Here is a 27,158-nt window from a genome sequence, read left to right as displayed (position 1 = left end):
AGCCGCTCGCTATTTGCGGTCGTTCGTTCTAAAACAAGGGGTGGCTATTCAAATGAACCATTCGCTAATTGTGGTCTGTTCACGCCTCTAAGTCTGAACGAGCGAGCAAAACTTGCGGTTGTAATTTCGAAAAATACGCCCCCTTGCCGCTCGCACCATATGTCATGTCCGCTATTTATTAGATTAATCGAGTACATCGAACAGCGTATGAACTGCTCGCTATTCTTGTGGCTGGTTTTTTCAACCGCTATTTTGCGAGCAGTTCTGAGTAAAAAAAAACCAAGTGACGTGGTCAATGACGCTGCTGTATTAATTATGTACTCCCTTAAAACGCCCGTTTTGACCTTTAAGCACGCCTGCGTTCGAATTCCACACCCCCGTTTTCAAGCACCTTCCCCTGTTACCACCCACATACGCCTCCTTCTGTCACTCAAAATAGCAGGCATTCGCTATATAGCGAACAAACGATTTTCGGCCGCACTGACTGGTTCGCGCATGCGTATTACGATCCGTACGCATGCGCAGATGTGCGAACATCGGTCAGAACGAACGAGTGGCCGCTTACGAGCGGCTCTGAATCAGGGCCTTAGTTCATATATTAACAGAATGTTTTTTTCTTTCTATTTTAGGACAGGGAGACATAAAGTAGTGTTCTAAAAAGAACAAGATACAGTAAGTAACAGGCACAAATAGATACAACAGTTTTTTTTCTTTAACAAAGTGGCCTCGATTCAATCCCATGTGTTATATTTCTAAATTTCTCAAACCCCCATAAGGTGCAAAGAAAGATAAGTGAAAATTATTACCAGTAGTAGCATATCTAGTGGTCTCAGTACCCCTTGTAAAGTAACATATTGCTACACTGTCTTTGTACATTGTGTTGCAACATCATCAAGTCATAATACCACACACCACATCATGGAGGCTCTGGGCCTGATTCAGAGCTGGACGCTATTTGCGGTCGTTCATTCTGAAAAAAGGGGTGGCTATTCAAATGAACCGTTCGCTCTTTGCGGTCTGTTCACGCCTCTATGTCTGAACTACGCCCCCTGGCCGCTCGCATCCTATGTCATGTCCGCTATATATTAGATTAATCGAGTACATCAACCAGCGTATGAACTGCTCGCTATTCTTGTTGTTGGTTTTTCCTACCGCAATCTTGCGAGCAGTTCTGACTATAAAATAACCCAGTGACGTGGTCAATGACGCTGCTGTATTAATTATGCACACCCTTAAAACGCCCGTTTTGACCTTTAAGCATGCCTGCGTTCTGATCTCCACTCCCCATTTTCAAGCACCTTCTCCTGTTACCACCCACATACGCCTCCTCCTGTCACTCAAAATAGCAGGCATTCGCTATTTAGTGAACAAACGATTTTCTGCCGCACTGACATGCGTATTACGATCCGTTCGCATGCGCAGTTGGGCAAACATCGCTCGGAACGAACGAGCGGCTGCTTACGAGCGGCTCTGAATCAGGCCCTCTGTCACATAGCCTAGAGCCAGGATCTTGGAGAAAAATGCAAGGCTGGAAAAATTTGTAGAAAAGTCCACCTGGCATCTGCAGGCTATAGGCCCCCAGTGGTTAAAATTTGTGGGTGCCTGAGCGTGGACCCCCTTACGTTGACCAGCTTCCATGTTGAGTGCCATACTTTCCACTCAGCAATCAGCAATTACAACCCTAATCATTAACTAAACATAATACAAAAACATAAAGTGTAAAGATGCTACCTGAATGAGTCGTAGATGTATGGCAAATAGAGTAAAACTTGCTGATTGTCTAGCTGGGTGGATCAATTTATGGCCGTGTTGGTTGGCAATATGTCTACTTTTGTAAGCAATTGTTAATCAGTGAAATAAAACATATATACAGCATACATATTACATATTGTGGTTAAGAGGGAGGTGAGGCACAGGAAATGTTCACCTACAGATCGGTACTCCTAGAATATGCACATTAAAACCCCCCAAAAACAGCATATATTTACTAAAGGTTGATTTTAATGTACAGATAAAGATGATATGCTACTCCTCCTGGAGTGGCTCCGTCGTGCCGAGTGTTTTGTGTCATATTGACACTAGGGGTTACTTTTTACTAAATGTCTATTTTAATCAATTTAAAATCGATGAAAATCGATCAACATCAATGTTGTGTTTCTGGGGCAAAATCACACATTTGCTAACAGACAATTTTTTAGTAGTTTGTTTTAAGTATTAGTTAATGTATGATTTTGCCTCAGAAACACAACATTGATGTTGATTGACTTTGATTGATTTTAAAAATCTAAATCAATTAAAATCAACCTTTAGTAAAAGTACCTATAAGGGGGCGATTCAATTGTTTTTTTGGGCGGCTATTTGTTTTGGATGCCTGATGGAGCAATTCAATTGTTGCTCCATTCGGAAGCGATAGCCACTGGTGCCGGAATTTCTGCTCACACCCTCAGGAGGGTGCGAGCAAAAATGTGGGATAGACCCATAGCGATAATTAAGGTGCGCCCAGAACAATTGAATTGCAATACTGTGCGCCCACTAATTATTGCCACCCACAATACAATTGAATCACCCCCTAAATGTCTAATATCTCTAATACTCATACCTCAATATAATTGCAACTGATTCAAAAAGAGTTCATTAATACAATGTGTATTATTATCTCAAACTCTTAAATTAATTAAAATGCTGCTAAGTTCTCTTACTCAGTATGGTATCCCAAGTTCAGCATAGGACCTCTAAATTGATTCTAAAGTAATCCCATGCCCACTTGCACATCCATAAGACCTTATGGAGGGTGTAAATATAGGCCTAGATGCAATTTACTATCAAATGTTTAACTTGCCATGTACACAAGGTTGCACCTCTGGTTGAATCTCCTTTAGAAGCAGTGAATGTCCCATCTGATAGTAGAAATACATATACAGTAAGAGTAACACTACAATGTTATATTCATTTAGGAGCAGAAGTGTCTCAAAGTTATTCAGAACCCAGATTTAAAAAAATGTAGAACGCCTATAAATATAAACAGCAATATCTTCCTTAGTTTAGTATGTGCACTGGACTTATACTCATTCAACAGCATGCCCATAGATGTATATAACAGTCCAAAAACTCCATCTGAATTTAGTCACAAATTTCATTGCATAGTAATTGCAATTTAATCAGATCTCAGAATATACTAAACAACAGAACAAATAACTGTGCACAGGTACCACATAGGGAAGAGTGAGGCCAGCACACCCACTATTTGCTTGTATGTCCTGTATACAGTGATGAAAGTACATAGGTCTAATGACAAATACAGGGGCAGGCCACTTATTGCTCCTGTTCTCATCTTTTACATACACCTATATAGACAAGTTTATGATGGAGTGATCCTATGCAAAGACACACATTAAAAAGTGAAGAGTACATTTAAAAAAAAAAATTGCACACAGTGTTTAGGCTGAATTTGGTCTTTAGTATTCCATGTGGATTTATGCCCATAACCTTGCTCCATGAGCAATTCCACTATTATTTTTTATCCTGCCAACATATCTAATTTACTATTACTCAAGTGCATGTTATACCCCAGTGAAAATTTCACTGTCATAATCCCTGCTTTATTGAAGACTATCTGAAGTACCCGGCTTTGCCCGGATTTAAATCTTGAAGTTATTAAGTTTTATTATGTGATTTCATCCAAATCCATCCAGAACAGGCTTCTTGGGTCAAAGATCACCCAGGCGCACTCTGTCATGTGGTCCAACTGGGAGCCCAAGCACTCCATTAGGCATCCTAGGCAAATTGCCACTGCTCTGTGAAGTTTGTATCCAAATTTATCCACTGGAAGGCCCAGAACAGGCTCCCTGGGTCAAAGTTCTGCCCAGCATCCCTGTGTCCAAGTTCTGTCCAGCGTACACCAATAGGTGGTCCAACCAGGATTTTAACCCCCTAGTATGTACTCCAGTGATCCAATGTTACCACTCTGTGAAGTTTTCATCCAAATCCATCCAGCGTACACCAACAGAGGTCCGACCTGTACCATAACACCCCCAAAAACCTAGCCATGATCCAAGTATACCACTTTGCATTGCTTTCATCCCAATCAGTGCAGGGGTGTATATTCAAGTTATAAAGTTTTGTAATGGGATGTTGTCCATATCCATCCAGTGGAATGCCCAGAACAGGCTCCCTGGGACAAAGTTCTTTTTGGCGCACTCCGCCATGAGGTTCAACAGGGACCCCAACCACTCCATTAGGCATCCCAGACCAATTTCCACCCCACTGTGAAGTTTTCATCCAAATCCATCCAGTGGAAGGCCCTGGACAGGTTTCCCAGGTTAAAGTTCTGGCAAGTATATACCAGCGGGAGGTCCGCCTGAAACCTTAAACCCCTAGTATGAGTTATATAATCAAATGCTACCACTCTGTGAAGTTTTTATACAAATACATCTAGTAGAAAGCTCAGAACAGGCTCTTTGGGTCCAATCAGGCTCCCTGGGTAAAAGTTCTGCACAGCATACTTCACTGTGAGGTCCAACTGGGACCCCAACCACTCCATTAGGCATCCCAGACCAATTGTCACCTCTCTGTGAAGTTTTCATCCAAATCTATTCAGTGGAAGACTCAGAACAGCATCCCCGGGTCACATTTCTATCCAACATACACAAACAGAAGGTCTGACCAGGACCTCAAACCCCTAGTATGTCTTCTGGGATCCAATGTTACCACGCTGTGGAGTTTTTATCCAAATCCATCCAGTGGAAGTCTCAGAACAGGCTCCCGAGTCAAATTTCTGCCCAGCTTACATCAACAGGAGGTCCCACCGGGACTCTTACCCCCTTAAAATCTGGTCAGGATCCATCTGGGCCATCTCGCATTGGTTGCATTGCAATCGGTGCAGGGGTGTCCAAATGATTACTTGGACAGACAGACAGATAATCAAACAAACAGACCAATGAATTCCATGTATAAGATTTGTCGCTCTGTTGCTTTGTCACGTTTTCGCTATGTTGTCTAATAGCTTACTTTTATATAACTAACTCTGTAACATTCACAGATGTGTCCTCTTGCATCTTTGACACTTTTGCAGCAAATTGTGCCACAGCTGTCTTGAGATGCGTACCCGCGAGCAGGTATGTGTGATGCATACGCACCCATGACTCCATATGATTGCATGGTGTGAATGCAGCACATGGCATGGTGTAGCATAGTGGAGATGGCTAATCACACCAGCAAAGATGCAAAAGGACACATCTGTAGCAGCTTTACCTTGAAAGCTGTGGAAGATATTCGCCAACAAACCATCAAACTTCTTCTTTTATATTTATAGTAAATTACAAATTCAGTTAAATGCAGCAAGGTTATTCTAATTAATAGAGATGGAACACTGGAATAAAATATTGTATTGCCAGAACTTCTCCCTCAAATATCAATTTGCGTCAAATTTAGCTGCACCTTTTCTCATCTCTAATCTTTGAATAGAAAATGCAACCATAGAAAGTGTTATCTGATAGGGAAACAGAAGTCACATCAGAGAAAGATCAGATGCAGCAAAAAGATAGCACATGGTAGCAAGGGAATCTATAAATAGATATAGGGCGCTCACATGTGGTGATAGCCCCAGCAGCTGCAAAAAGGAGACGGTTAACCTCCAGTAATATATAAAAAGAACAAGTGGCAGCGCTGATAACTAAAATACAATTAGCAAATTTAATATACATATAAACATACATTAAAAACACATAACAATGCTATTGCATATTGTGGTATATATAAAATAGAGCATCGATTGCTGGTGACCAGCAATAAATTAAGACTGATGGAAACTGTGGTACACTGAGGGGTATTGGGGGGCCTGTAGCACCGTGTGGTTGGGAGATCACATTCCAGAACAGCAGCACTGACTGATAACGTTTCAGTCCAACAAACTGACACTGATGGTAGATTTACCCACTGAAGTTTTTCCACAATGTCCTGAATTAGCGATGGTAACACACTGAGTTTTGTCCAACACAGGAAATGGACTTGGTGATGTGGTGGGGCTGGAACTGATGTTGCAAAGTCCAGAACCGCTGCTAGTGCTTTTAGTAGTGCAGGTAGTAGAAAGGCAATAAAAGGTGACCAGGGTACAGCCAGGATAAGCACCTATGTGTTTCACTGCTCTAGGCAGCTTTTGCAAAAAAGACAGCACATGTGAATGGGATCAGTATGGATCCCAGTGCCAGAAGACCAGCACCAGTGAAGATCCCGACTGCTGTTTTGGTAAGTACTAACCTAACCCCAACATTTAGGGGTGCCTAACCCTAACCCCCCTCCAAGTGCCTAACCTTAACTCCCCCTGTAAGTGCCTAAACCTAACCCCCCCCTTCTCCAGCCTAAACCTAAGTTTTCCGAGGGGTGCCTAACCCTAACCTCCCTTCCCCTAGCCTAAACCTAACCCTCCTGGGGGGTTGCCTAACCCTAAGTCCCCCCCCGGGAGCCTCTAACCTAGAAAGCATTGAAAATCTATCAATATTGATGTTGTGTTTCTGGGGCTAAATCAAACATTTACTTAAAAAAACAAATCAAAAATTGTCTGTTAGTAAAAGTGTGATTTAGCCCCAGAAACACAACATCGATGTTGATCAATTCTCATTGATTTTAAATTGATTAAAATAGACCTTTATTAAAAATACCCCCTAGTATCAAGACACCCAGCATGACTGAGCCACTCCAAGAGGAGTAGAGTGCCAACTTTATATGTTCATATTGCATGCTATTCACATTGCAGATACAGAAAAACACCACTCACCATGTAATAGAGACATTGGGCTGTGACTTTACAGCACAGGAACTTCAAAAGCAGACAAAGTTGCAGATAAACATGTATGAATGTAACGCAATACCTGTAAAAAAAAAAAAAAAAAAAGGGGATTAGTAAAAGATGTTTAAAACCCTTTTTTAATATTTAGGAAAGTCCATAATTGACATCAGGGTTCCGATAACATGCCTTGCAGTGCGGTGTGATACTGGAGTCAGACGTGAAAAACTAACTGTCTCTCCCTATATCTGCCTACCTTTAACGGCTTCCGCTCCGTCCGGCTGGTTCCCTGCACGGGGTGATCGTCTTCTTCGTCCGTGTAAACGGCCCGATGCTGCAAAGGTGCAGTGTGATGACGTCACTATGTCTCTGCTGTGTGTCAGATGTGCGCTAAAACCAACGCGTTTCAGGATCCTGGCCCTTTTTTGCGTTGGTTTTAGCGCACATCTGACACACAGGAGAGACATAGTGACGTCATCACACTGCACCTTTGCAGCATCGGGCCGTTTACACGGACGAAGAAGACGATCACCCCGTGCAGGGAACCAGCCGGACGGAGCGGAAGCCATTAAAGGTAGGCAGATATAGGGAGAGACAGTTAGTTTTTCACGTCTGACTCCAGTATCACACCGCACTGCAAGGCATGTTATCGGAACCCTGATGTCAATTATGGACTTTCCTAAATATTAAAAAAGGGTTTTAAACATCTTTTACTAATCCCCTTTTTTTTTTTTTTTTTTTTTTTTTTACAGGTATTGCGTTACATTCATACATGTTTATTCACAAGCGCTCTTTATTTGTTACATATTGAAATTATTTTATTAGGAGCTGCTTTCAAAATAACATCCATAGCGCAGAATATATATTTTTTTATCAAAGTTGCAGATAAAGCACAACGGAACTTGACATCAGAAAAATACATAGCCTCTGCATGTATACAGGTTCAGACAGATATACAATTGTTGCACATCAAATTGATCAGTGCACGCTAGCAATGTAGTTTTGCAGTTGCATTTTGTTTTGCTTATGCAAATACAGTAAGATGCAGATTTTGAGTGAAAAAGACGCTCGCAGGGACCGGTTGCACTGAGATGGCCACGGCTAGAGCCACAATGTCTGAGAACATGTCTGTAGATCCATTGGTGAGAGATGTACTGTATACTTAGAAGTAGGGGTGAGCGGGTTCGGATTTCTGAAATCCGAACCCCCCCGAGCCCCCCCGATCCGAGTCCGATCCGAATCAGGCTCGACTTTTCCCGCCTGACTCGGATCTGAAATCGAGGCAAAACGTCATCATCCCGCCTTCCGAGTCTCGCGGGTTTTGGATCCTATATAAGGTACCCACGTCGGCGCCATTTTCTCACTCGGCTGTGGACAGTGAAGAGGGAGGGTGGGAGTTAGGGCTGTGTAGTGTAGTGTAGTGTAGTGCTGCTGTTGTCCACTACTTCAAAGTCCATAGGGGCTGGCTGTGTTGTGCTGTGCTGCTGTTGTTAATAGGGGCTGTGTCCACTACTTCAAAGTCCATAGGGGCTGGCTGGACTGTGTTGTGCAGTCAGTTCTCCATAGGGGCTGTGTCCACTCCAAAGTCCTGTGCAGTGTCCCAGTCCTAAAGAGGTGCTGTAGTGTTGTCCAGGGGGTGCTCTGTCCATCAGGGGTGCTCCCCCCAAGTGCTAAAAAAATAATATATTTTCTGTGTTTGTGAATTGTGTGTGCAGTAGCCGCACGTGGATCAACAAAGTAGTGCCAAGCGTGCGCCTGTGTCATAAGTAAAGGGCCGGCTGGCTTGACCGTTAAAGGGTGCTGTAACCCCCGAAAGTACACTCCAGTCCAAACCAAAAAAAAATTATTTTCTGTGTTTGTGAATTGTGTGCGCAGTAGCCGCACGTGCATCAACAAAGTAGTGCCAAGCGTGCGCCTGTGTCATAAGTAAAGGGCCGGCTGGCTTGAACGTTAAGGGTGCTGTAACCCCCGAAAGTACACTCCAGTCCAAACCAAAAAAAAAATTATTTTCTGTGTTTGTGAATTGTGTGCGCAGTAGCCGCACGTGCATCAACAAAGTAGTGCCAAGCGTGCGCCTGTGTCATAAGTAAAGGGCCGGCTGGCTTGACCGTTAAGGGTGCTGTAACCCCCGAAAGTACACTCCAGTCCAAACCAAAAAAAAAATTATTTTCTGTGTTTGTGAATTGTGTGCGCAGTAGCCGCACGTGCATCAACAAAGTAGTGCCAAGCGTGCGCCTGTGTCATAAGTAAAGGGCTGGCTGGCTTGACCGTTAAGGGTGCTGTAACCCCCGAAAGTACACTCCAGTCCAACAAAAAAAAAATTATTTTCTGTGTTTGTGAATTGTGTGCGCAGTAGCCGCACGTGCATCAACAAAGTAGTGCCAAGCGTGCGCCTGTGTCATAAGTAAAGGGCCGGCTGGCTTGACCGTTAAAGGGTGCTGTAACCCCCAAAGTACACTCCAGTCCAAACCAAAAAAAAAAATATTTTCTGTGTTTGTGAATTGTGTGCGCAGTAGCCGCACGTGCATCAACAAAGTAGTGCCAAGCGTGCGCCTGTGTCATAAGTAAAGGGCCGGCTGGCTTGACTGTTAAAGGGTGCTGTAACCCCCGAAAGTACACTCCAGTCCAAACCAAAAAAAAAATTATTTTCTGTGTTTGTGAATTGTGTGCGCAGTAGCAACACGTGCATCAACAAAGTAGTGCCAAGCGTGCGCCTGTGTCATAAGTAAAGGGCCAGCTGGCTTGACCGTTAAAGGGTGCTGTAACCCCCGAAAGTACACTCCAGTCCAAACCAAAAAAAAATTATTTTCTGTGTTTGTGAATTGTGTGCGCAGTAGCCGCACGTGCATCAACAAAGTAGTGCCAAGCATGCGCCTGTGTCATAAGTAAAGGGCCGGCTGGCTTGACCGTTAAAGGGTGCTGTAACCCCCAAAGTACACTCCAGTCCAAACCGAAAAAAAATTATTTTCTGTGTTTGTGAATTGTGTGCGCAGTAGCCGCACGTGCATCAACAAAGTAGTGCCAAGTGTGCGCCTGTGTCATAAGTAAAGGGCCGGCTGGCTTGACCGTTAAAGGGTTCTGTAACCCCCAAAGTACACTCCAAACCAAAAAAATATATATTTTCTGTGTTTGTGACTTGTGTGCACTGTGGCTGCACGTGCATCAACAAAGGAGCAGCGCCAAGCGTGCGCCTGTGTCCCATAAGTAAAGAGCCGGCTGGCTCATTTCTTAATGGGTGGTGTAACCCACAAAGTGCACTACTCTCCAGCAAAAATAAAAAAATATTTTCTGTGTTTGTGTGCGCTTTAGCCGCACGTATATATATCAATATAACATAAATGGAGGACCAAACTTTCTCTGATAAAAATAAAATAGGGAAAGATCTAGAACCACTTCCTACTAGTGCTGTTGCTGCTGCTGGGAGTTGTTCATCATCCCAGAGAGGAAGTAGGAACATCACTACTTTTACTAAACAATTGACCCTCCAACAGTCCCTAGCAATGAGGATGAAGTACGACAGCAGTCATCCTGAAGCAAAACGTATAACTGAGGCCTTGACTGCTATGTTGGTGTTAGACGTGCGTCCGGTATCCGACATTAGTGCAGTGGGATTTAGACAATTGATGGAGGTAGTGTGTCCTCGGTTCCAAATCCCGTCTAGATTCCACCTGCATCCTCAAAGCAGCAGCGACAAGCGTGCGTCTGTCTGTTAAAGGGTGGTGACACCCTCAAAGTGTGCTACACAAACAATTAAAATATTGTTCTTTTTTTTTCTGTCTTTGTGAAATGTGTGGGCTGTAGCCGCACCTGCATCCTTAAAGCAGCAGCGACAAGCGTGCGTCTGTCTGTTAAAGGGTGGTGACACCCTCAAAGTGTGCTACACAAACAATTAAAATATTGTTCTTTTTTTTTCTGTCTTTGTGAATTGTGTGGGCTGTAGCCACACTTGCATCCTCAAAGCAGCAGCGACAAGCGTGCGTCTGTCTGTTAAAGGGTGTTGTAACTCTCAAAGTGCTCCAAAAAATCAAAAACATTTTTTTAATGTGTTTGTGACTTGTGTGCGATGTAGCCACACTTGCATCCTCAAAGCAGCAGCGACAAGCGTGCGTCTGTCTGTTAAAGGGTGGTGACACCCTCAAAGTGTGCTACACAAACAATAAAAATATTCTTCTTCTTTTTTCTGTCTTTGTGAATTGTGTGGGCTGTAGCCGCACCTGCATCCTTAAAGCAGCAGCGACAAGCGTGCGTCTGTCTGTTAAAGGGTGGTGACAGCCTCAAAGTGTGCTACACAAACAATTAAAATATTGTTCTTTTTTCTGTCTTTGTGAATTGTGTGGGCTGTAGCCGCACCTGCATCCTTAAAGTAGCTGCGACAAGCGTGCGTCTGTCTGTTAAAGGGTGGTGACACCCTCAAAGTGTGCTACACAAACAATTAAAATATTGTTCTTTTTTTTTCGGTCTTTGTGAAATGTGTGGGCTGTAGCCGCACCTGCATCCTTAAAGCAGCAGCGACAAGCGTGCGTCTGTCTGTTAAAGGGTGGTGACACCCTCAAAGTGTGCTACACAAACAATAAAAATATTCTTCTTCTTTTATCTGTCTATGTGAATTGTGTGGGCTGTAGCCGCACCTGCATCCTTAAAGCAGCAGCGACAAGCGTGCGTCTGTCTGTTAAAGGGTGGTGACACCCTCAAAGTGTTCTACACAAACAATTAAAATATTGTTCTTTTTTTTCGGTCTTTGTGAAATGTGTGGGCTGTAGCCGCACCTGCATCCTTAAAGCAGCAGCGACAAGCGTGCGTCTGTCTGTTAAAGGGTGGTGTAACTCTCAAAGTGCTCCAAAAAATAAAAAACTATTTTTTTTATGTGTTTGTGACTTGTGTGCGATGTAGCCGCACTTGCATCCTCAAAGCAGCAGCGACAAGCGTGCGTCTGTCTGTTAAAGGGTGGTGACACCCTCAAAGTGTGCTACACAAACAATAAAAATATTCTTCTTTTTTCTGTCTTTGTGAATTGTGTGGGCTGTAGCCACACCTGCATCCTTAAAGCAGCAGCGACAAGCGTGCGTCTGTCTGTTAAAGGGTGGTGACACCCTCAAAGTGTGCTACACAAACAATTAAAATATTGTTCTTTTTTTTTCGGTCTTTGTGAAATGTTTGGGCTGTAGCCGCACCTGCATCCTTAAAGCAGCAGCGACAAGCGTGCGTCTGTCTGTTAAAGGGTGGTGACACCCTCAAAGTGTGCTACACAAACAATTAAAATATTCTTCTTCTTTTTTCTGTCTTTGTGAATTGTGTGGGCTGTAGCCGCACTTGCATCCTCAAAGCAGCAGCGACAAGCGTGCGTCTGTCTGTTAGAGGGTGGTGTAACCCTCAAAGTGTGCTCCACAAACAATAAAAATATTCTTTTTTTTTTTCTGTCTTTGTGAATTGTGTGGGCTGTAGCCGCACTTGAATCCTCAAAGCAGCAGCGACAAGCGTGCGTCTGTCTGTTAAAGGATTACATCGGTGACAGCATCCAAGTAGGCATGTCAGACAGTCCGTACCTGTACTGGCAGGAAAAAGAAGCAATTTGGAGGTCCCTGTACAAACTGGCTCTATTTTACCTGAGTTGCCCCCCCTCCAGTGTGTACTCCGAAAGAGTGTTTAGTGCAGCCGGGAACCTTGTTAGCGATAGGCGTAGGAGGTTGCTTCCACAAAATGTGGAGAAGATGATGTTCATAAAATGAATGATCAACTCTTCCAGGGAGACCAGCCTCCAGAACGTACAGAGGGACCTGTGGTTCCAGCAGGGACGAATTAATACTCTGTGAGGATGAGGATGTACATAACACTGAAGAGGGTGAGGAATCTGTGGATGAGGAGGATGAGGACGACTTCTTGCCTCCGTAGAGCCAGTTTGTGCAGGGACAGATTAATTGCCAGCTTGTTTTGTGGGGGCCCAAATGAACCAATCATTTCAGCCACAGTTGTGTGGCAGACCCTGGCGCTGAAATGATTGGTTTGTTAAAGTGTGCATGTCCTGTTTATACAACATAAGGGTGGGTGGGAGGGCCCAAGGATAATTCCATCTTGCACCTCTTTTTTTTCTTTGCATTATGTACAGTTTGGGGCCTAGTTTTTCAATGCCATCCTGTCTGCCACTGCAGTTTCACGCCTAGATGGGTCACGTGTTTGTGCCGCCCACTCGTGTCGCTTAGCATAGTCATCCAGCTACCTCGGTGCAACCTTTTGGACATAAAAACACTATTGTGAGGTGTGAGGTATTCAGAATAGACTGGAAATGAGTGGAAATTAAGGTTATTGAGGTTAATAATAGCATAGGAGCAGAAAAACCTACAAATTCTGTGATTTTAGCTGTTTTTATGCTTTTTTTCAAAAAAATACAGATCCAAAACACAAAACCCAGAACCCAAAACACGGAAGGGTGGTTTTGGCAAAACCAATCCAGATCCAAAACACGAAGAAAGATCCAGATCCAAAACCAAAACACAAAACACGAAAAGTGGCCGGTGCACACCCCTACTTAGAAGTATATGACAGATAGGAACTGTTCTTTCCTCTCTCTTGTAAAAACTATCTTTACTGTATGTCATATAATTGTCAATGCAATTAAGTGATACATAGTAGTACACATCACCAAGAAGAGCCAGTATTTCAGCGAAGCAGCATTTTCAAAGAGTAAAGTCTGAATCAGTTGTATGTCTCTCTCTGAATTTCTATCATTCTTGTACTCTACAAGTTAAAATAAATCATTGATTAAATGCCTAGAATAATTGATTCTGCAATCTCTTCTTTTGTATTAAATAGTACAACATATACTCAATTTTCCCAATGTTCATCATCCAATATACATCAAGCTCTGTTTCTTTGTGTCTTCTTTGTAGGGCAACATGAACATTCTATAATTAGTTACATGATTAAGCAATAGAGCATTTCATGAACATTACAAGGACATAAAAGCATAGAGACACACTAACAAAAGAAAATATTTTATAATCAATTTGGCTTTACAGATACAGAAAAATAACCCCAGTTGTCAAAATCGGCATGGCTCACCTCTTCTCTGCTTCCTTCCTAATTTTATTAAAATTGTATTCAGTTTCTGTATAATTATCAGGGACTGCATACATCTACAACATTATTGACCTATTAAAGAATACACACAACTATTTTGCTATTTTCTAGTAAGAAAAGTAAGTTGATTCTATTTTAAAGAGCATGCGTTTTAGTGTAACTGTTCTTTATATTTAATTTTCCTCTGGCAGTTCATAGTTCAGTTCACATGAGGCGTTCTTATTTAGTAAGGGTGTTATGCTGATAAGGGCATTTGGTATAGCACCAGGCCATTTTAGTCCAATTTCAGCAACTATTTTTGCTATTTTGTTCTCTAAAAGATCACTTATCTATAGACTTTACCTGAAGCTAGAGGGCAGTACAGACAGTAGAGACAATTAGGATTCTCATCTCTCCCTAGACCCCACCAATTTATATACTGTAGTTACCTTTAGTGAAGTGTATGCGTTGGTGAAAAAAATTATACTGTATATACAGTAATGCAAGTTCATTTAATTAAAGATGAGCAGTTCAGTTTTGGCTCAGTTAACTTCGGATTTGAAAACTAAATCACATTGGCTATCCAGCTCTCACATGTTTTGGATAGCCAATAAGATAAATCTGAACTCGCACTAATTTGGTGAAAGAAACCCCGTAGAAGTGAGCCACTCATCTCTATATTTAATACATGTGTAGCGACTATTGTATTATCTTCTTTTGCACATGACTAGCCATCAGTATAGACTAAATATATGCAAACAATAATCAATACATAATTACAATTGCAGCATTTTTTCTCAATTATTTAAAATCAATTAGCAAATTTATTAATTGACCTCATGTGATTTGTTGTATTTATTCAGCTTTACTCACATTCTAGGTTTGGAATACAGTAGAGGGTGGACAATACTGATGTCCAGTTTTAATACCAATATACCCTCTCCTTTGCAAGATACACTTAATAGTTGAACTGCTGTTAATCATTAAACTTGCTTATGTGCAGTAACCTATGTATTTGTATCCATAGCTGTCCGTAAGTGTGTACCATCCCAAAGGCATATCTGGTGTGGGTGTGGTATGAATGCTAGACAGTCAAAATGTCTACAGTCATCAATTATGTGGACATGGTTGAACTTCAGGATGTCAACATGTCCATAGATGACAAATCCTGAGGAGAATCTCAATGGAGTAAGCCATTTTGCTATAACATTCCTGATTTTTTTCAACAGATTGACACCGGTATGCCTATTTGTAAAGCTGATGATACAGAGAGTAGCCTGCCTGTAAATGAGCTGGTGTTGTATGTTAGATCCTGCTGCTGTAGGTGATACATTCACCCAGTGGACTGTCACAGTCAAGAAATCTTTCGTTTGACCAGTATATCTGTAGTTAAGTGGATAATCAGTACAATTGCATTTTGTAGGCAAATAATAACCCTGGTGTTTATGTGTGTGTGTGCATGTAATAGGGAACATAGATTGCAAGCTCCACTGGGGCAAGTACTGATGTGAATGGCCAACTATTCTCTGTAAAGCACTGCGGAATATGTGTGTGCTATATAAATAACTGGCAATAAAATAATAATAATAGATGAGGAATTTCTGTTCTGGTAAAATAAAATGGATGGAATTTGGTAGTGTGTACAAATGACCTCAAATAAATTGCTAAAACCAGATGCATTGATTTTGGATATTGGAAGCAGATCTACTGCTAACATAGCTGTTATGGCTGCAGTTTTCCACTGTGCAACAGGATGGTGGCTGTCATACTTAGTTCCTTTTGCAAATGATTGTTTCACCAACAATTGTTATTTAAAACTACTAGTCTTCTTGGTCCCCTTCTGTGATGAAGATTCATCCCCAGCAGCATCAGCCCTAGCGCACAAGTATTCTTCTTGGAAATTGTGGATTGCATTACAGGAGTCAGTTTGCCTGTCCAAATTAGATACAGGAAGACTACCCCTGTTCGCTAATGTGGAGGTTAATGAAAGATGTGTTGATAGTGTAGTTTTGGTAATGTCTTTACATTTACCTAATATGGCACTACAATGCTAAAAGTTCCTTGACAAATGTCAGGAATTGGGTAGAAATATAGGTGTTTTTTTGTTCTTATGCCCTGGCATGACAATGAACTTCTTATCACTGGCATTAAGTGCTGCACACTGGTGGTAGACTTACTTTGACACAAATAACATCATCCTCCTGAATTTTATCAACTTGTTCTTGTTCGACACATTCATCATCATCATCATTATCATCATCATTGTCAAATGCACAATTTTCTTCCTAATCCTGTCGTACATTTCTTCATCCTCCTGTTGCACTTCCAATGCAGTATCCTCAATTTATATGTCTAAGCCATCTTTATAATTACATCTACTACTACTCATCCTCCCATTTGCAGAGGCTTCATAAATGATGGAAGAAGACTTCTATAGGATTACAGTTTCAGAATCAGAAATGTCAGACTTACACATAGCATTTGTTTACACCAATAGACTGTTTGTTCTTCAACCTTAGTGTTCTTTTTGTGCACTAAATTACCTGTATCAGAGGTGACACATCTAGGCTCAGAGTAATATACTGGTGCATGCAAGGTTGCAGACAATGCCTGACTGTGTTTGGCCCTGGATTTCACAATAGGCATTCTAGTGCATGAAAGAGCAGTAGCAGGACCAAAACTTGCAAATAAAGGCCGTGGTCTGAGCTTTTTCATTCCACTGCGGTGAGGTGTATGGCATGTTGGTAATTTAAAAATTTTTAGGGATACATTTTCCCTTCATAGATAGAGGTGATTTTTTTCTTTCTTTCAAAATCCAAACATTGTTTAGATTTTGAGTGCCCTTTCTTATACCTTTTTTATACCATTTGACCTTATTTTAGAAGTACTATGACTGCCAGCACTAGTACTGAGATGCTTCCGTTCTTCTATAGACTAACTCTTGATTGATTTACACCAGGACAGGAGTAAAGCTACTTTACTTGAACTTGTAACTGCCACTGCATGAAGTGAACATACAGTGAGACAGGGAATTGAGGGACATAGTTTTATTAAAAGACAAGAATTTTTCGTTAACCAACTTTTATTATTTTTGGGTGCAGTTGGGGCTATAGCATCCAACAAATACAGTAATATACGCTGCCTCTCAAAACCACACAATCTTCTTTTGAATTATGAGGACAGCACAGGATATTTTGGTCAGCTAAGTTTGTAATCACAATACTGTCTCTGTGCCTAATGCACAAGATACATACCTGTCAAATGTGTACAAAATAAATGCAGATCAGACTCTCAAATACAAACAGGAGCCTGTGCAGATTTCTAGTGTCTATCTTGTTATCTCCCCTTGACATGTACAGTTTAAAAGACTGTGTTTTTCTGTCCAAAAAGACACAACACTGAGCAAACCAGATGTTTGGTCAGCTAAGCTTGAAAATTTATCACAGCACTGTCTCTGCCCTCATACACAATATATACTGAGGTGTAGATAAAGATACAGTTGTGAAAAACAATTGTAAGTACTGCTCATTTCAACAAATATACACAGTGACAGGAGACTGTATTGCAGATTGCTCGCTAGTGTCAGACCCTCACAGACACACAGATTGCCTTCTTTTCCTCCCATTTTCAACACACTCCAACCACCTACAGCTCTCTCTAATGGTGGCTGTTGCAGCATAACTACAGCCCCCAGCCCTCTCCATGCACTCTCCTTTGTAAAATGGCACCTGCCTCCATGAGGAAGGGACTTATATGCAATCCAAAACACATAAGATCTGATATTTCAATATTTCTGGGAAACTTGAGTTTTGCCTAGTTTTTAAAACCAAATTTGGCTGGAGTAACCGACCTGGACTCGGTTCTATTCAGAAATCCCACAGTTCCAAGAAGGAGAAGGGGTGCAAAGAGAGGCAAAAGTGTGTGTGGCCATTTGAATATTACTGGCCTTTAAAAATATGGGAGTAATGCAGCAATTTGGGTATAGGTATCTGAATATTGTCCAGAAAGGGGCAAAGAGAGGCAAATTGTGGTTGAACCCTGTATGTAGAGTTATACATTTATGAAGTACTGAGTGGCAGTTTAGAGCTACACTGTGGAGGAGTGTCACAGTTGCAATGTGATGAGTAATGTGTTTAGATTCTGCATGGTAAGAGAAGCTGGATGATGCAAACCAAGTAAAACCAGTGTGATGCTGTGGAACTATGGCTAACAGCCATTTCATATGAGGTTGTAAGTGAATGAGTGTGTTTAACCTCTTTCAATGTAAAGTGTTCCTTTCAGCAGAGCCTTGAAACTGTGCTGGTGGTGATATGGATTTATTGAGGTGATGTATAAAGCCTAGGAGAGCGAGAGATAAATTGGAGAAGTCACCCAAAGAAACCAATGAGCTTCTAAATGTCATTTCAAAGATTGTGCTAGATAAATGACAGAAGCTGATTGGTTACTTTGGGAAACTTCCCTACTTTATCTCTCACCAAGGCTTGATACATCTTTCCCAATGTAATGCAAACATATTCTTGACAAAAGTTGAAAGACTGTCATACAGTATATGTCACCTGATATGCTTATACAGTATGCAGAAGGAATGAAGGTGTATGCTAAAGTGTGCTGTAACAGTATCGTTAAGGCTGAAGTGGGAGTGGGAGAGCAAAAGAAGCTAAATAAAAAGTTTTTCAATTTTGTAACCAAAGTCAAGTGCTGTAGGTGTTTTTTTCCTGAAAAAAGGATTATGAACTCAGGGTTGATATTATTTTTAAATGTAATTATTTTTGGAAAAAAGTGAAATGCACTGTTGATGATAAAAGTAACTGTAAAGGATGCATTATACTAGGTTTTTATAAAATCCACATGCTGGGTGGGAATATTACTAAAAAAGCTGGAATATTTTCTTATTGTAGCCAATATTACTGTCTTAAACTTGTCTTTATATACAGTATGGTTCTAAATCTTAGGAACAAAGTATCCCCTACAAGGAATGAAAACATCCTTGGTGACGCTACTGAGAAAAATGGAAAAATGTCCCTCTTGGAGCTTTTCAATCTTTTAATAACTGCAAAACTTTTAGAATGATAGGATCCATTAACTGTAATTCTTCTTATGGTTTAACTTTTATGTTGCTCTTGTGGATTACAATCTTCAAGGAGAAAGATGGGGACATTTAAACAACATCTATATGAACACCAATGACATATAAAATGAAAAACATCTGCTCAGCAGATTTATAGACATTTTTTATGAACTTCTTATTAGTCTTCAGTCTTTCTAAAGGGACATGGGAATCAATGTATTAAAATGAATCCAAGGGGAGAGGACTCCTTGAAATGTTTAAGACAAAGAGAAGCCTATTGGATGTATATTTGGTATATATTATAATCCCATCTGGTTTTTAAAGTGAAGTTCTTAATGTATTTTTCTGTAATATCACATCTATATTCTTTCCTTCATGTTATGTATAACTTTATGTTAAACTTATTTTAATTTAGTATGATGATCTTCTATGACAAATAAACAAGGAAATGCACCCAATTAAGTATGGCCTTTTGTTCTGTATATATTAAGCTTCTGTTAATGCAATCAATTGTTATTTTTAGATGCAGATGAAGGATATAACTTTGAAATGTGTAGTTGAATGTAATTACCTAGCTTGATTGCTGGTGTTTAATAGTCTGCTATATGTTCCAGTGTGTCTGGATATCCAAGAACAAGAACAATCTGGCACTTACAGTAACTTCTCAAGTGAATGATAATAAATATATCAATGTGTTAAGACTGTAGCTTCCACACCCATGAACCAATGAAAATAAATAAATAAATAAATTGAAGAGCTGTCAAATTACACATTTATTAATAAATACATATACATAGGGGCATATTCAATAAGCTGCTAGAATAGCAAAAAACCCGCACCTGCAAGGTTTTTCCTGGAGTTGCAGGATTTTTGCTATTCCATTAGGTGCGTGGTTTTTTATTAAAAATGCGCCAGAAGGTATTTTCCACACACCTCCTGAGCAAGCATGATTTTTCCTAAAATCGTTGATTTTAGGTTAAATCACCGACACTTGCTCTGACACTCCCGTAGCGCCCTGAGGACTAATTAAGCATTTGGAAGTATCCAATTAGCTTAATTAGTCCTTAATTACTTACCTCCAGCAGCGCTGTCTTCTTCATCCTGCATCGGGAGCAGGCTCTTCTGCAGCAGTGGTGAGTATGTTAGTGTGTGTGGTGTATGTAAGTATGTATGAGTGTGTGTGTATGAGTGTGCGTGCATGAGTGTGTGTGTGTGTCCCAGTGTCAGTGTGCCCCCGCAGTGCTAGTGTGGCCACCCCGAAATGGGCGCAGGGAGAACTACATCTCCCAGCAGCCCTTGCTCCTTCCACCAGCCCCTGGGACTCCCAGCAGCACCCTCTCCAGTAAGAAGAGAGAGGGGAGGCCGCCAGGAGACTACTGGAGACCCCCGGTAAGGTAAGTGTTTTTTTTATCAGTAAAAAATACGCGCCATGGGGTTTTCAGAACTGAAAACCCTGTGACCAGTATTTTTGGAATTGAATACCACAGGTATCAGGAGCGCGCATACACATGTTATTTCTAAATTCAAAGGGCGCAAGGTTTTTTCCTCACTAAACCTCGCGCCCAATTGGATATGCCCCATACACTCATACTAAATATAAAAAATATATGCAATAAAAATCACCTGACCACTTATATGGTAATAATATCATATAACATTAGCTCCTACTCTGGAATCAGCAGGAATATATTCACTCAACAAATGCAATTGTCCTTACAATACAACAACAAAACCTGATGTTGAATAATGATGATAATAATAATAATAATAATAATAATAATAATAGAGTGCACCAATCACAAATTAGTTATTATTAAGGCGTAAAAACAAGTTTAGTAGATGGAAACATTAAATTGTTAGTCTGTATCTAGAGACAAACTATATCAATACTGTTTGAAAAATGTATTGTTCAATCAATTAAGGAGAGTGTTTCTATTCATTCAGGATAGGGCTGTTAGTTAGAGAAAATTGCAACACTCAGGGGCCTATGTATCAAGCTGCTTGGTACATAAAATTATGCAGAAACTGCAGTTTCTGCATGATTAAATTGTATGTATTGTTCCTATATACTGATGGCACAATGTAGGGGATTTCACAGATATCTCCGGGAGAGTGCTAATTCAGATTGCAGTCCCATTATTATAAATGGTGACTACAATCTGGCCCCTATGTACAAAACTCTAAAAAGTTAAGTTTTTCAGTGATTAGCCCCATAGTTTACACCATCTACAGATGGTGTAAACTAATGTAAGCCTATGGAGACTCCAGGAACAGGAGAGAGATCTTTTGATCTCTCTCTCTCGCAGCCCCTGCCCATCTCCGGAAGCTGACACTGTGCACATGCGCAGTGTCAGCTTCCATTGGAGAAGTCTTTCACTGCTGTGAAAGACTTCTACAATGGGGTTATAACTCACTGGGACAGCAGTTACTGCAATCACTTGTACATAGCGGAGATATTTTCATTAAAAATTAAAATATCCCTTGCGAGATGGATACATAATAATCACAGCAGTACCACGCTTATTAGTACATAGACCCCCCCAATCCATATTTTAAAATGAGTAGATAATTAGTAAAACTCAGTCTCCGATATAAAAAATACAATTGGAATTGTAAACAACAGGAAGCTATCAGTTGGAAATTGTTGCTGCTGCCTTCTAGTAGATATGTTCAACAGCTAGAGGAGAGTGTTTATATTGAATCATAACTTGGCAGTCCTCTGTTTGGTAACTTGATCGCCAAATATGATCATACACCTCTCATGTGTATTGTCCGGGCAGGCAGGAGGAATAGTAGCCAAACACAGTGTGTTCTCACCACTGCTGCTGCGATCCCACTGCCACGATGCTGGATCCCAGTGCAGGGTAATACAGGCAATAGATGGTCAGTGACTTATCCAAAACGACACTTTCTATGCGTTTTTCCACCTCTCGGCAGCTTCCTTCTGATGTTATATTATTACTGTAAAAGTGGTGAGGTGATTTATATTGCATATATTGTTTATATTTAATTTGAGCGTATGTAAATGTATTTATTAATAAGTGTAATTTGACAGCGCTGCAATTTTCTTATTTGATTTCAATGTCTGGATATCCATCGAAATGTAATGACAAATCTTGCTATACCTTTGTAACATAAATTGTATTTACTCAAGTGTTTCTGTTTCATACATCACCTTAATTTATTATTAATGACATCTTTACCTGTGTGTTTTGAATCTTGTGAGACTGTTTAATTTTATTTTTATTTCAATTTAGCAGCACTGCTGATAATGGGAACAAGAAATATATATACAAGGTAGGTGCTAAAGAAATGTCCCAACAAATGTCTTTTATTCCACAAAACATTACAGATGAGTCTTCACCATGACGATCAATTAATATTCATACCAGAAACGCAAACGCAAAAAAAATACGAGGTTGGCTTAATATAGTGTCCCAGGAAACATATTGAGAAATCAGCATATTTCGAAAAGTCCCTTTGGTTGATATGCTTACTCTGTCACAGCTATCAGGTGCATGTACCAAGTTCTTTATGCTGACACTGATAAATCGCATGGGACCAAAATGGACTAGACCAGTGGTGGAACTAGAGATTGGTGGGCCCAGGTGGAAGAATATGCTTTGGGCCCCCTATGCAGTGCCCCCAGTAGTGTTCCCCCTATGCAGTGCCCCCAGTAGTTCCCCTTATACAGTTCCCCATATACAGTGCCCCCAGTAGTGGTCCCCCCTATGAATTGCCCCCTGTAGTTATCCCCCCTTTAGAGTGCCTCTTATACAGTGCATCCAGTAGTGGTCCCCCCTTTGCAGTGCTCCCAGTAGTACCCCTTATACATGCCCCCAGTAGTGCCCCTTAAACCAGTGCCCCCAGAGTAGTGATCCCCCTATGCAGTGCCCCCAGTAGTGGACCCTCATACATATATAAGACAAACACACACAAAAAAAACAAAAACAAATTTACCTGAATCCTCACTCCTGCACCCACCGCCATCAGCTCCTCTGTCCTCTTGCTCGGTATGATGGGAGAGATGTCATGTCTCTCCCATCACCCACTGTGGGAGCCGGAAGGTGGAGCTCATGAGTGAGCTCCAGCCCGACTCCCTCTGTGGACACAGCAGCCAATGAGATTCTGTCTGACTCTCATTGGCTGCTATAACAAACACACAGCCTCCGCTGACGGCAGTGAGTTTGTTACTGTGTAGTGCAGACTGCTCTCAATGTGGTCCGCACTACACTTAAATACTGTGAGGCCCAGAGAATACTGGTGGCCGGTGCAGTGGTGCTATTGGATGCAGGCAGCTATGGACTCCTGCACCACAGTGGGCCCCAGTGCAAGGCACTGTCTGCACCGTGGCTAGTTCCACCACTGGACTTGACTTGCTACAATGATAGGAAATGAGCCTGGGCAATTTACATCATCACCATCAAAACATGTCAGATAATACGGGCAGGCCATGTATGAAAACGCTCATCACTTTGACTTCCAGATTAATCAGTGCTGAAGATAAATAAACATGGCATAGCCTAAAGTGATACAGTTGTACATGTAGCTCATACTGTATAACAAGTTGCTGACCACAACTAACCAGGGTCCTCTAGCTGATATTTGTATGTTATGTGTTTAGCTCTGCTGATAATGTTGACCACAGACTATGGAGGAGTACAAACTATAGAGTTACTGATTGCCAGGGCATTTTGGAATTTGTAGTTCTTATGTCTACCAGGGGTGCTGGGACTAATAGCACCATAAAAAAATGCAGATTTTCTATATTAATTCTTTAATATACCAAAACTACTGGAAATATGGTGTTAATAGAGGTCTAGTGCTTTCAACATGGGGTTGTGTTGTTCTAGGCGAGGATGTCTGAATGTTTATGTGATCAGAAATACAGTGAGGAATTCAGTTCTGTGATGAACAGGCTAGGGAGTAAATTTACTAAGATTTGAGATTGGTCAAGATGCCAATCTCGGGTGAGTTTAGGACTGACGTAGAACCAGCCAATGAGCGGCAGCTACATGTAAAATGGCCCATGAGAAATAACAGATGATTTTACTCATCTGTCATTTCGCGAGGTGTAAATATATGTAACAAGACCCTGGATGCTACGGAGAGCAGTGCCAGGATGGAGATGAGTACAGGATCTTTTTTGCAGGTCATTCCACAAGGATTTCTACATTGTGCAAGTGGACTGACTGGCTGGTACAGGTAAGTATGTGTGATTGAGGTATGTGTGTAATACACTGGTACTAAATATGGTGTGTGTGTTGTGTCTTTATTTAACTATTTATTTTACAGTGGAGGCACGGGTGCTGGCCGCCTGCTGGCACTTGTAGTTCCACAAGTGCCAAAAGGCAGGCATGCTGGCACCTATAGTTCTCCTGTAAAATACAATAGTTTATTTCTATTTTACACTTTATTACCCCCCGTACCTACAGCCCAGGGGTGTGAGGAAGAGCCCCGGATTTCAGATCTAACCTGGGATTTTGGGAGATGGGGGACCTCTTTTTTGGGGGGTCACCACCTCCCCTGAGATCCCCTGCTTAGCCTGACCGGCTTGGTGTGAGAATGCTTTGGCCCTGGAGACCCGGTAATAAGGTCTCCTGGCTTGCTGTGGCATTACACCCCGGTCAGTTTTGGTCTGGTGCTGGTTTTAAATATAGGCAATTTTTTTCCCCCTTTATTTAAAACTAGGACTGGACCTGCAGCCTGGTGCTAGTCCCTAAATTACGGTGGAACCCTACTCATCTTGCTCCCTGTAATTTTTGGAACCAGGACTGGCTGACAAGCACAGGGCTGGTTAGGCTTTTGGGGGGAAACCCCACATAATTTTTTTTTATTAATTTAACCCATTTTTTACAGGTACAAGACATAAGCAGCTTACACATATCTCACTGATATGTGCAGGCTGCTTGCTTGGGAGAGTTAGGCAGAGAGAAAACTCTGCAATCTTGGGTTAGTAATCTCCAGAAAAACATGCTATTCGGGGGAAATATCTCGTTCTGCTTCACCATCGGCCAACTTGATTTGCCTCAAATCGCCTATCTATGAATTTGAGAGATCAAAAGTGAAAAAATCACCAAGTTCTGGTGAGGTACAGCGAGATTAATCTCATTGGAAATCGGGACTATCTCGATTCATAGTAAATTTACCCCTAGGTCTGTGTGACTCTGGTCACTGTAATATCCCTTTAATCAGGGACACATATTACGCAGGTTATATGGCTGATACAAGCAGGTGAAATGCACACCTGAATTCAGCCAGCAACAGTACCTGTGCAATTCATAGGTGCCCCTGATTAAAGCAATATTATAGAAATCTTGTGTGACATTATGATAGGGAGAACTGAGCAGTTTTCTTTTACTTATTAAGAAGAAACTATGCCACCCCATGATATACTTAATGCCACATCAATTTTTTTAAAATGTGTTTATTTAAAGTCTTAATTTTACAGTAGCAGGTTGATGCTGAGGATTGTTGCTATCAGCATCAATCTTGCGTCAGTGGCTTAACGCTTGCAATAGATAAAACTCCTGACAGGCATCATGAACATGACTGTATTCCTCGTATTTTCCACCATTGTGCCTATTCAGAATTAATGAAATGTAGACAGGGAAACATAACATGTATGTACAAAAAAATAACATTTATATTTAAAAACAGTACATTTTTCCAACTCTAAATGACTCCCAAGGTGATCAGATAAAAGTATGCATCACATTGCGAGGAAGTGAAGGAAAAACAAAGGAGAGTTGCATAGTTCTGTCACTGGAATGGACTGAACCATACTGCTCTGAACCAAAGACAATGGACAGATATCAAAAATGTTCACCTGTCTCTTTCTTTTCTCTTGCTGCATTAAAAAGGAGTGAGGGCTGCTGAGACACAAAATGAGAATAAGCGTCATTAGTTTGTGGCTAAGTGTAAGGTACAGTACTGACATTTTATTATTGGCAAGTCTTTGATTGTTGTGGTTCATGTTGATTTATTGAGCAAATTATAGACGTTTAGGGGGAGGGCTTTAGATCCACATAAGTTTTCCCTTTGACAGGAAATTGTTTTCTCTCCATTTAGCAATACATGTTGGTAGCTGCTCAATCACTTCAGTAATATCACTCAGGTGCATGTAAGGGAGGGGTTAGTCTATACAAGAAACAACAAAAAGTAATCCCCCAGCACTCAGAATGAAATCAGCAATAAGATTTGAAAAACTACATGGTGGTAGATAATTCAGAGATCTCAGTTGCATATATTTGCAAAAATATGGCTAAGCCTCCAGGCCATGTTGCAGCGCCTCTGATACCGGAGGTCCCTATTACTTAGTCAGAGTCTGGGGTGCAAAACCCCAAATAAGCCGGCAAAGGCCAGCCACCCCAGTGAAGCACACCAGTGAGAAAATAAAGTGTTAGTATGTGTTAATAAGAATAAAGTAAAAACTATGTGTTAATGGGTGATACATACTGTAGGTGAAAGGTGTAATTAAATTGCTAAGAAAAAAAATAAATATATATACAATAAAAGAGAAAAATTCTGAAGGTGTTAAAGTGCAAAATAAAGTGTTAAAGTGTGTCAGCCCAGAGCAGCCCAGCCATACCAACTCCCATGGGCACTGCACCCAAAACTCATCCCCAAAACTGATAACTATATCCAATTTGGGTCACATAATTGCCCAATATAAGGCCACATGATAATGGCACATACAAATATACCTGAATTGAGAGCCAGCTTACCTTTGAGTCACCCCTAAGTCCTCCTAAAGGCATTCCAAGAACCAGCATGCCCTCCAACCGCTGGTCTCTTCTATGCCTCTCAATAGAATAGTAGCTGCTCAATCACTTCAGTAATATCACTCAGGTGCATGTATGGGAGGAGTTAGTCTGTACAAGAAACAACAAAAAGTAATCCCCCAGCACTCAGAATGAAATCAGCAATAAAATTTGAAAAACTACATGGTGGTAGATAATTCAGAGGTCTCTGTTGCATATATTTGAAAAAATATGGCTTAGCCTCTAGGCCACATCATAGCGTCTCTGATACCGGAGGTCCCTATCACTTGGTCAGAGTCTGGGGTACAGAACCGAAAAAAAGACTGTGAAGGCCAGCCACCCCAGTGAAGCACACCAGTGAGACAGAGACTAAAGTGTTAGTATGGGTTAATATGGGTTTAGTGAGAGACTAAAGTCTTAGTTTTTGCTTTATTCTTATTAACCCATACTAACACTTTAGTCTTTTACTGGTTTGCTTCACTGGGGAGGCTGT

The sequence above is a fragment of the Taudactylus pleione genome, unplaced genomic scaffold (genome assembly GCF_031769625.1).
Source record: "Taudactylus pleione unplaced genomic scaffold, aTauple2 ptg000918l, whole genome shotgun sequence".
In the NCBI taxonomy this organism is placed as follows: Eukaryota; Metazoa; Chordata; class Amphibia; order Anura; family Myobatrachidae; genus Taudactylus; species Taudactylus pleione.
This window is presented reverse-complemented; position numbering follows the sequence as displayed.